The sequence below is a fragment of the Lepidochelys kempii genome, chromosome 8 (genome assembly GCF_965140285.1).
Source record: "Lepidochelys kempii isolate rLepKem1 chromosome 8, rLepKem1.hap1, whole genome shotgun sequence".
NCBI classification, from domain to species: Eukaryota; Metazoa; Chordata; order Testudines; family Cheloniidae; genus Lepidochelys; species Lepidochelys kempii.
In genome coordinates, this window is record NC_136387.1 from 76,378,828 (window position 1) to 76,389,892 (window position 11,065).

Sequence of the window (11,065 nt, forward strand, 5' to 3'; positions counted from 1 at the left end):
CCCACAAGAGCCCCCAAATGGTGAGTAACCACAGGGGCAAGGGGCATTGATTGTTTCAGGGTGGTACTGTCCTCTGGGGTGCTGTGCCTTGGGGAGAGCCAACAGATGCAGGGGGCCCTTATACTGAACACTCTTCCCACATTTTCCACAGGATGAGTTCGTCCTGGAAGATATCTCGCTGCTGAGGGTGACCTGGGAAGCAAGGGAGGGTCTTCTACTGCAATGCAGTTTCCACCCTGGCCGTTATGCGGCTTTCCTGTGTGCAGCAATGGTCCCCCCTGCCCCACACGGCACACTGGTGCGGACATGTTAGCCTTACTGGGACATTTTTTCATGGTTTATGTGTATAAAAAGATCTTCTGTACTTTCCACAGTATGCATCCGATGAAGTGAACTGTAGCTCACGAAAGCTTATGCGCAAATAAATTGGTTAGTCTCTAAGGTGCCACAAGTACTCCTTTTCTTTTTGTTGGGACAAGGATCACAGTAGCTCTGCCAAGGAACCTGCGCAAGTGGATTGCCCACCTTCTGCGTGAGACCTTTGATGAAATCACTGAGGCTGATTACCGCGATGTGAGAGAGCACATCAACACCCTATTCCACATCTAGGCATGCACGCGGCCCTAACCCTTCTCTCTGCAGCCCTCCTTGCCCCAACAGCCCGCACCGAACAACTTCCTTCCCAAAATAAAAGCCACTTACCGGGCACCTCCTCTGCTGTTTGTTCTTCCACAAGCACTGTCCGCTGCGACTAGCTACCTTCCTCCTGGCTTGAAAACAGCTCCTGGCTGCATGCATCAAGGGATGCCAAGCCGTCCTCTGGCTCTGGGCCCCCCTCCTCCTCAGCACCCTCGCTCCCACTTTCCTCCTCCTGCCTTGTTGCACCCTGGGCTGCCACAGTCTCTGAAGTGTCCATGGTGCTCTTCGGAGTGGAGGTGGGGTTGCCCTCAAGTCTCGTCCAGCTCTTTGTAGAAATGGCAGGTCGCAGGGACAGTACCGGAGTGGTGGTTTGCCTCCCACACTTTGTGGTAGGCATTCCGCAGTTCTTTCACTTTAACCCTGCGCTGCACTGCATCCCGGTTATGGCCCCTTTCTATCATGGCCCTTGATATCTGCCCGAAGGTATCATAATTCCTATGGCTGGAGCACAGCTGGGACTGGACAGCTTCCTCCCCCAAAACACTGATGAGGTCCAGCACCTTGCCACTGCTCCATACTGGGGATCGCCTGGCGATTGGAGGCATGGTCACCTGGAAAGATGCTCTGAGAGCACTCTACGCCAGCCTGAGCAAACAGGAAGGGGAATTTCAAAATTCCCAGAGAATTTAAAGGGTAGGTCTGACGGTTGGTCACTTGAGGGCAGGGCAGTAGAGTTCAAAGTGATGACCAGAGTGGCTAGAACAGGCATTGTGGGACACTTCATGAAGGCTGATCAGAGCGCATTAACAGACCAGGGCGTCCACACTGGCATCACAGCGCAGCAAGCCTTATACTTCTCACAGAGGTGGATTACCAAGGGCGCTTCAGTGACGGAGTCTGGGTGCTCTACGTGCCTTGCCAGTGTGGACACTTCAGGAGTTAGGGCACCCGGGGCTGATTTAATGTGCTCCAACTCACAAGTGTAGCCAAGCCCTTTGTGAAGACAGGCCCCTAGCTAACATCTCTCAGAGTGGTGGATTTACTACAGCAAAGGAAGAAACCCTTCCGCCACTAGAGTAAGTACCTACACTGCAGCAGTGCAGCTGCAGCACTTCTAGTGTAGACATACCCTCAGGAATCACACATGACCTTTAGTTACTGATCATGTGATGGAGAAAAAACACACCAGCCTCTTGTCTTGTTTGCTGATGAAAAGGTATCCGACTAGATGACCTGTGCATGTATGCATCTGAGCTAGTTTTAAGCTCACTGTGTTCAAACCTGCATTGCTGTTTGTTGACTATTTGATAATATTTAAATGCAACCATAAAGATAACCATTGGCATTGGGCATTCTCCTTTGCTACCTAAATGGCCAATTTATTTTTACATTTCACACACTGGCCTAGTGATTTAATATATATTCTGCCTAAAGGGCCAATTTATTTATCTTCATATATAGGCACTTAAAAACCTAAACTCCTTCTGCAAAATGAGATTTAGGTTCCTAAATCAATTAGGTGTTGCAATGCTGGGTGCAGTAATGCCTAAATACCTTTGAAATCTGGTGACTTAACAGATCATTAATATTGCTACAATACCCCAGCAGTATTAAAATGATCCTTCAAAAAGAACTCTGCCAGCCTGCCACTGCCACAAAATCTCTTTTCTACCCCTTCACTGTTTGGGGTTCAGTATTACTGTAGTGTCAATATGTAACCTTTTTGTTAGGAGCATGTGCAAACTTAGCATTCCTAAAGAGCACATATACGGGATGCGCATAAATACATAAGAGTACTGAAGCCTTGGTGAGGCCCCTGTCCTTATTTTGCCCTCAGTTTCAGCAAGGGTTTCACTTTCCCAAGACACACAAGCAGCTGTGGCAGCCCATCAAAACATGCCTCACCCTCCAGTTTTCACTTCTGGCAGGACATTTTTTGATGGGTGGCCCATACTTGATAAAGTGTGCCCTCCTTAGGACCAGGGTGAAAACTGGTGTAAGACCCTATTTTGACAGTCTCCCCACACCCATAAAAATCTGTCCCCTCCGGGCAAAGGATGAAAATGGAGCAGGTGTAGCCCAATTTTGATGGGCTTCCCATACATTACACAGTTAGGAATTAAGATGGTGAACTGCAACATTTTGATGCAAGGCACATTTTGAGAGGACACCATCAATTTGCTAATGACACTTAGTTTTGCACCAGTCTCATCTCACCCAGATGTTGTACCAAACACTTCCCAGTGACTAACCCAAAACTTGACTTGAAGAGCTAACTGGCTGGCTGAAGCTCAACCCAGATAAAACTGGTTCTGCTGATAGCCTGGGTAAATCACCAGAGGAAGTGGTGGCAGTTACATCTAGCTCCTTTAGGAGAGAGCATGGCTATCTTTGTTATTAACAACCAATGAACTCTTGGCTATGCAGGGAATGATCAAAACAACGACAATGAACAGTAGGCAAATAAGGCCATTATCCATCTTCATTACACAAAACCAGCACAGATCAGTGAAATCTCTTACTATTACCTAAAAAGTGGCTATGACATGCATAAATGGAGTGTTTTTATCCTGATAGCTACCTTGATGTAAAATCCTAGCGAAGACAAGGCACAGGTAGTTTTTACCTTGACATGGCTTTGTGAAGTAAACTCCAGGTAAGGAGTATTGGGTTGACCTTTACTACCTACAATGAGGTTAAATCTATCTGCCTTGTCTCCATTAAGATTTTACATGGAGGCAGATATCTCAATATAAATACGCACCTTTTTTACAATGAAAACAAAGCCATGTGTTGTTTAAAGCAACATGTACTTTCTACTAGGGCTGTCAATTAATAGCAGTTAATGCATGCAATTACCTCAAAAAATTAACACTTCTTTTTAAAACAAGCGTTAATCGCCCACCTCTGAAGACCGGACTGGCAGCAGCCGGGAAAAGAGGGAGGCACTGGCTGAAGCGATTTGGGAGAGCCAGTTAAACACTTTTCATGGGGGAGGGAGGAGCCCAGGCCCTTACCGCCTGCACCATCACCTCCCCACTGGATAGGGACAGCCTTGGGGTGAGCGAGGGAGGCCACCACCCAGGGTATCATGTTCAGGGGGGCGCTGCTACATGCCAACAGGGCAGGGGCGCCCCTTCTCCCACCGCCATGCTCCACTGCTACTTCCACCTTCCCTCCCGCATGGAGCCTACCCTGGCCAAGCTGCTCTGGACTGGGAGCCTGCCAGAACGGGTGATGTAAGGGTGTTCCCATTCCCTCTCCTGTGTACATGGTCGCCGCTGAGCTGGGGTTAGGGAACAGGGGGAGCCTGTCTGCTGCTGCTGGTGGCTCAGGAGTGAGTGCTGCTGCTAACAGCTGCTGCTGGCTGAAAAAGTGTTCAGGCTCATGAGTGTTTTGCTTAAAGAGACAGCGCTCCACCAACATGCGCACCTGCATGCGCGCACACACACACTTCCTCCCCAATACACACACACACACCCCAAACGAAAATCTGATATGGCGCCCCTGGTGAGCCAGGAATGGCCAGAGGGCTGAGGGATGGCTGTGGGTTCTGGCAAGATGCAGCCCCCAAGCAACATGGTAAATAAGAAGCAGGCAGTATTATCTCCTGTAAATGTAAACAAACTTGTCTGTCTTAGTGATTTGCTGAACAAGAAGTATGTCTGAGTGGACTTGTAGGCTCCAAGTTTTACATTGTTTTGTTCATTAGTGCAGTTATGTAAAAAAATAATTCTACATTTGTAAATTGCACTTTCACAATAAAGATATTGCACTACTGTACTTGTATGAGGCGAACTGAAAAATACTGTCTTTTGTTTATCTTTCTACGTGCAAATATTTGTAATAAAAATTATATAAAGTGAGCACTGTACACTTTGTATTGTGTTGTAATTGAAATCAATATATTTGAAAATGTAAAAAAATCCAAAAATAATTATATTGTATTCTATTATTGTTTAACAGTGTGATTAAAATTGCAATTAATTGAGACTATTTTCTTAATCTTGCAATTAATCACAATAAGTTTTTAAATTGTTTGACAGCCCTATTAAATACATACATCTTTACCACTTCCACCACTTTTCCTTCCCCTGGCAGCTGGTGTTAACAGCACTAATGACTGTAGCTGTTGTTTTAGCAGACTACAGTTTCCTTCCATTCTCACTCTCTGCTGCAGCCGAAGACTCACATGGCTTAGACACATGAAATAAAATAGCCCATCAGCACAGACTAAAACTGGTGTTACATAAACAAATTACAATAGGCTGACTCAGGATACCACAGTTACTCTGAGTTTGTTATTGATAAGTTTTCATAACTGTGGATGTCACTGATGCACTGAACAACCAATCCATTAGATTTATTTTTCTCTCTCGCTGGAATACTGATATTCTGTAATGTGAAGTTCCAGCTACACAAGGTACCGAAAACTTGCATCAGGCCTGGTGACAGAAGAGAGACACAAAATCCTCAGACAAGTTACTTCTTATCCACAGGCCTTTTTGTGTTTGTTTGTTGCCTTCCTCAATCCACCTCCACCAAGTTTTCTGCACCTTGTACAGATAGGGTACGTCTACACAGCAAAGTAAAACCTGCAGCTGATCCATGAAGTTATAACAGGAACAGTGAAGAAGGTAGGAAATAGATATAAATAATGCCTTAGCTGGATCTGATTTTTCCCCCCACACCACACACACAAACCCACATAAATTATATTACAAAAAAAAGAGTTGGTCAGTGAAATGTGGTAACTACATTTTTTATTTAATTTTGAAGATAATTGCTAATGCCTACATATTCCACCGTTCTGCAGTCACAGAAGCTATTTTTATAATTTTTAAAATATACATTTCTAGCTATAATATAGTTGCAAAGAAAATTGTCCAAAGCCTCATCTTCATAAACAAGTCCTACTGCTTTAAATATACCAGTATAGTCATAACCAGTACAACCTCCTATTGTGGATGCATTTGTACCAGTACAGAAGTGCTTATATTGGTATGGCGTATTTTGATACAGGAAGGGAAATATGGTATACTGGTATAACTGCATCTACACTAGGACTGCACAAGAGTCACATCCCTAACTGAAAATTTGTATACAGACCAGACCCAGCAGTGAGCAGAGTATAAACTGACACCGCTTTTTGGTTTCTATTTGGATTCTTTTATCACATTAAGCACTGTGGCTATGGCCACACTTAGGCTGTGTACATTTAAAATACTACATTGGCACTGCTGCAGCACTGAGTTGCACCATTGTTGTGCTTCAGTGAAGACACCACTTACGCCAACAGGAAAGGAGGCGTTCTCCTGTCAATGTAGGCAATCCACTTCCCTGAGAGGCGGTAGCTAGGTTGATGAAAGAATTCTTCCGTCAATCTAGCACCGTCTACACTGGGGGTTAGGTTGGCATAGCTACGTCTCTCAGGAGGGTGGATTTTTCACAACCCTGAGAGATGTCGCTATGCTGATGAAAAGGAGTACTTGTGGCACCTTAGAGACTAACCAATTTATTAGAGCATAAGCTTTCGTGAGCTACAGCTAAGGTGCCACAAGTACTCCTTTTCTTTTTGCGAATACAGACTAACACGGCTGTTACTCTGAAACCTGTCGCTATGCTGATGTACGTTCCCAGTGTAGACCTGCCATGTGTAGTCAACCCACGCCTGCAGATAGCTTGAAAAAGCCTCACGAGTATGACTGCTCCACGTATCTCAATGGGGTGTTAATCTTGAAGCCTAACAATGATGATTTAAATATCAGTGTTCATTTCACTGCTGATCATTTTTAGCAAACAAAATGTGCTTATGTAGTTATCCCCCAAATTACCTCTCAAGCCTTATCAGGTGCAAGATGAACATGTTCTACCCAGCACCAAAAAAATCCCACTTCCCCAGTGACAACTTCTATAACACAGAATTGACTTGCCAATTTTCAATATAGATTGTGTAAGGGCAGAATAACGTTAACTTTCATATTAAAATACAAACAAACTCACTCAAGGTATAACACACTAGCTGCATTATTTTCTTATTTAAATCAAAATCTCCAATTTTTATCCAAATCTGCTGCCACATCAAACTGATGCAGAAACTAGGGAGCCCCGTTGCAGGATTTAGGTCAGCTGCATGTGGAATACATGAGGCCTTGCATATAGACATATAGTTTCTAGTAACGATTCAATAATCCCCTCATCCTTTTATGCAGCTATTTTACTTGTAGATTCAGCTTCTAGCTTTCCTCAAACTCTTTAACAAAGACACTCTAGTTTATCACTTCATTTGGAGAGATGTTTCCAAGTGAATAAGCCACCACCTCTTCCCTGTTGGGCAGGAAGCCAGTCACTGAATCAAAAGAATGCTGGTTTATATTCCCCCAATTACACTAACAGAGCATTCTCCATTTCCTTCAATTATCAAGCCTTCTCAGTGCATACCAGAAAGGAGCTTGCCTTTCCTTAACCATACTGGAGTTATGTACCTAGACTGAGACCACGTCTACACCCGCGAGCTTTCACCAGCACAGCTGTACCTACGCAGCTGTGGCGCTGTAAGATCTCTCGTGTAGCTGCTCTAAGCCAATGGGAGAGAGCTCTCCCACCAACATAGCACTGTGCACACTACCACGTGTCCTGGCTAAACTGATGTCAGTTAGGGGGGGTGGCTTATTCCTTACACCTTGAGCAACATACGTTTTGCTGACATAAGAGGTACCGCAGACATAGCCTTAATTGTAAATTTCACTGAAAATGCAAAAGGCACAGGCTTGTACACACTAACACTTATGTTGGTTAAACTTGTGTCGCTCAGAGGTGTGAATAAGCCACCCCCTGAGCAACATAAGTTGCATCGACCTAAGCGCCAGTGTAGACAGCGCTATGTCATCAGGAGAGCTTCTCCCGCTGCCACAGCTACCACCTTTGGCGGAGGTGGCAGAACTCTCTTCCATCAGCATAGAGAGCCTTCACCAGACATGCCATAGCAGTGCAGCTGCACTGTTATAGAGCTTCTAGTGTAGACTAGCCCTCAGTTTCACAATGGACCATTTAAATGAACCATTTCTGTAGACAAATAAAGTAGGATCCAAATTAGTTTGAAATAAATTCAAATCAGGTAAACAGAAAAGTGCTGTGGGACATCTGGCCAGAAAATGTGATTGAGAACTGGACCCACAGTATATACACAGTAAACAATTTGTCTTAAAAATCTGCAGTCCTAGATGTAAACTAAGGCCCTGATACTGCAAAGACATATTTAACTTTAAATATGTTAGTAGCTTCATTGATGCCCATGGGACTCTTTGTGGGCATAAAATTAAATACATGGCTCAGCCTTTGCAGGACTGGGACCTAAGCATACTAGTCCCTACTAAACCAAAGCACCAGTAGCCCTGACACCATTCTAACTGCTTTTTAAAATTAAAGAGACAACAATTGTCAAAAATAATTAAGAATATCCAGCTATTTTATGGGTTTTTTTCAGAAGTTGGATCATTCTGCCAGTTTGTCATTTTTGCACAGCTACGTAGATAAACCTAACAATGCTTTCTGGCAATGTGGAACTTTTGTTTGCAAGTACAAATCCTCAGTTTACAAAAACAGTCACAGCAAATTCTTTCCTGTTCTAAATCATTTTCATTAAAACTAGAAAATCTGTAACTGCCAGGCACCACTCTAGCTAATACATTCAATTTTCCTTAGCTCCCCAGTAACACGGTCCTGGAAGGTTGGGCTATATATTTTCCCTGTTAGCATAAAGAATAAAATAATTCTGACAAAACATAAAATCACTCTTCAAAATGTAAACAGTTTTCAAATGAAAGTGTACTAAGAGTTATAATTTGTACTTACAATTTGACAACAGAGCCTTGATTCAGATTTTGGCATCCAAACTGCCAGTGAACTGCACTATCATCATCCATGTGTCAATTAGACATGCATGAAGATGCCAAGTATAAGTCCCATTCTCTGATGCTTAAGTGCAGAACTTGTGTATGCTGTGAGTTGGGGGCAGGGTCCTATTGACATAACACACACCAATGACAGCAGCAAAAAGGACTTTCTGCAACTAAAGGATACATGACCAGGTCACTAGTCACTACCATGAACAGCCTACACACCCAGGGAGTCATAGCTGGGTCTGCTATAGGTATATGAAGCATGTAGCCCACTTGCTTAAAAAAAAAAAATAATCAGATACCATGGACCGCATTTTCAGGAGTGCCGAGCACTTAAAACTCCACCTAAAATCAACAGAAACTAAAGGTTTTCAGTAGTTCTGAAAGTCAGGCTGGTATCACATTCTTTTGTTTTAAAAGTTACTGAGACAAGTGTTCAAACAAACTCAGGCACACCTGGGTGTCTAAGCTGTGCTGCAACCCTGGGTGTCTAAGATGCTGTAAACAGTGCATATTACCTAGAAAGCAACTTTATGGCAGAATTAAGTTGGGGGCATGAAAGGGAGGGCATACCTCTATTTATTTTAATAATGCTCTTTAATACTCTAGGCTCCTTCTATATTCAAACATTTGAGATCCTACAATATTACGGAATTGCCCTTATGTCACTACCACAAGCCTGCGATGTAATCTTGAATACACATGCCCTACATACTCAATGCATATTACCTGTCTCCTTTTATATGCCAAATCACTCATCCACACCTACCCCAAGTGCCCCTCTTTTCCTGCACTAGGGCATTCCACTTGTATCTCAGCTGTAGATTATGGTTACACCAGCAACAAATTGCATCTTCATGCAAATCACAGTCTCATCTCACTTACATGCCCCACGAGTATTTAGATCATATCTAAATCATTGCACAACACTTTACACAGCTGACACATTCATGAGGTTCCCTCATAGAACATTTAGTGCTTGGACACCCAGGAGTCAAGGAGTCAGTTTAGTGAAAAGGCGACAACTCCTATCAAACAAAAGTATGAAAGAAGATAAAAAGGTACTATGGGCTTGTCTACACTTACAGTGATGCTGTAATGCTTAGTGAAGATGCTACCTATGCCGTTGGCATAGGTACTCTGCCTCCCCAAGAGGCAGTAAACTTTGTTGATGGGAGCCACAGCGCTGCCTATACCAGGAGTTAGGTTGGTATAACTATATCGCTCAAAGGTGTGGATTTTCCACATTCCCGAGCGATGTAGTTATACCAGCATAAATTGGTAGTGTACACCAAACCTATGTCCATCAAAGCTACTTCCTAGCGCAGCCACTAGCCATGCCCCTGGCTAGTTACATTTCCTTCAGTATCATTCAGAAGATAGAGCAGGCAGTATTACGGAAGAGTGATGGGTCAGCAAAAAGAATACATAACACAGATATGTGACTTCCCTTGTACTTGTATTTGTTTGCTCTATTAAATGTATAAATGTATTAAACATATTTCATCATAAATCAAGCATCTTTACTGCAACAGCCTCCAACAAACACATGGCAAGCTGCCATGTATATTTACATGGCTGTATAACAATCAAACGCCAAATAGTGCTTTCCAAAAAGAAAGAATGATCCCATACATTTGACATGCCCTTTTATTGGCTATTCTGTGCAATAACAGTCTTGTTTATACTCTAAGCAGTGTTTGTTATATAGAGAGATTAAGTACAGTTGTACTGATGTATTCCCACCACTCAGAATAACTCTCTTCCAAAAAAAGAAATTATTCACACTCATTATCATCATTATTCTGATGCTGAATTTTAAACCTCAAAATGGAAAGCAAAGATCTGCACAACAAACTTGTCAAATACCATTATTTCCAATTTATTTCTAGAGAAAAAGGTGCTCGCTTTTGCCTTTGGCAAGATGTAGATGGGGAAGCAGGGCCCCATCTCTTGCAGCTGAAGAAATCTGAAGTCTGTTTGGGAGTCTGTAGGTGGAAGGGAGATGACAGCAAAGCCTGAAGGCCTGTGCTGCTTGCCCATGCATCTTGCCCATCACAAGAACAGGGCATGTTCAAGGAGCATCAATCACCTAGTGGCTTAATCCAGAGAAGTCTGGATCAGCAGCTTTGACTCCCAGGTAATTCCGATTGTCAGCCGATAAAGGCAATTACACTCAGGTCTCGCTGAGTAAGACTAAAGGTAACTTACTGCTTCCACACAGGCAGCTGAGGTCAGCTAGCTCTTCCCTATCTCAGATCGCTGCCTGAGAAAAATGACAGCCCCGTGCTCACTCCGTGCTTATTCATCTGAAAACTGAACAAAGTAACATTTAAGTATCTCCCCCCCCGGAGCAGAGCGGCTCTCTCACGCTCCGGTAACGCGCCGACACCACCATTGTCTTGAAGGCTCCCTAGCCGCTTCCCCGGCCGTGATAAGATCATTTAGGGAGGCTGCAGGAACAAAGGGCTTGAAGCTGCAGCAGCAGCCGGCGATCACAGGCTGGAACAAGCCGGCCACAGGGA

At 43.7% G+C, this 11,065-nt stretch overlaps 1 protein-coding gene across 6 annotated transcripts in view; it reads right to left on the reverse strand.

The window, feature by feature from the left end:
• LRRC8D (leucine rich repeat containing 8 VRAC subunit D) overlaps window positions 1–11,065 on the reverse strand; it is an 82,144-nt gene that overhangs the window by 58,180 nt on the left and 12,899 nt on the right. For 3 of the 6 annotated variants that reach the window (XR_012160419.2, XR_012160420.2, XM_073357113.2), the window contains exon 2: window positions 10,752–10,856. The exons of the other annotated variants lie outside the window; for them this stretch is intronic. The gene's annotated coding sequence lies outside the window, so the exon portion shown is untranslated. The remainder of the gene's footprint in view (window positions 1–10,751; window positions 10,857–11,065) is intronic. 6 annotated transcript variants of the gene reach the window in all.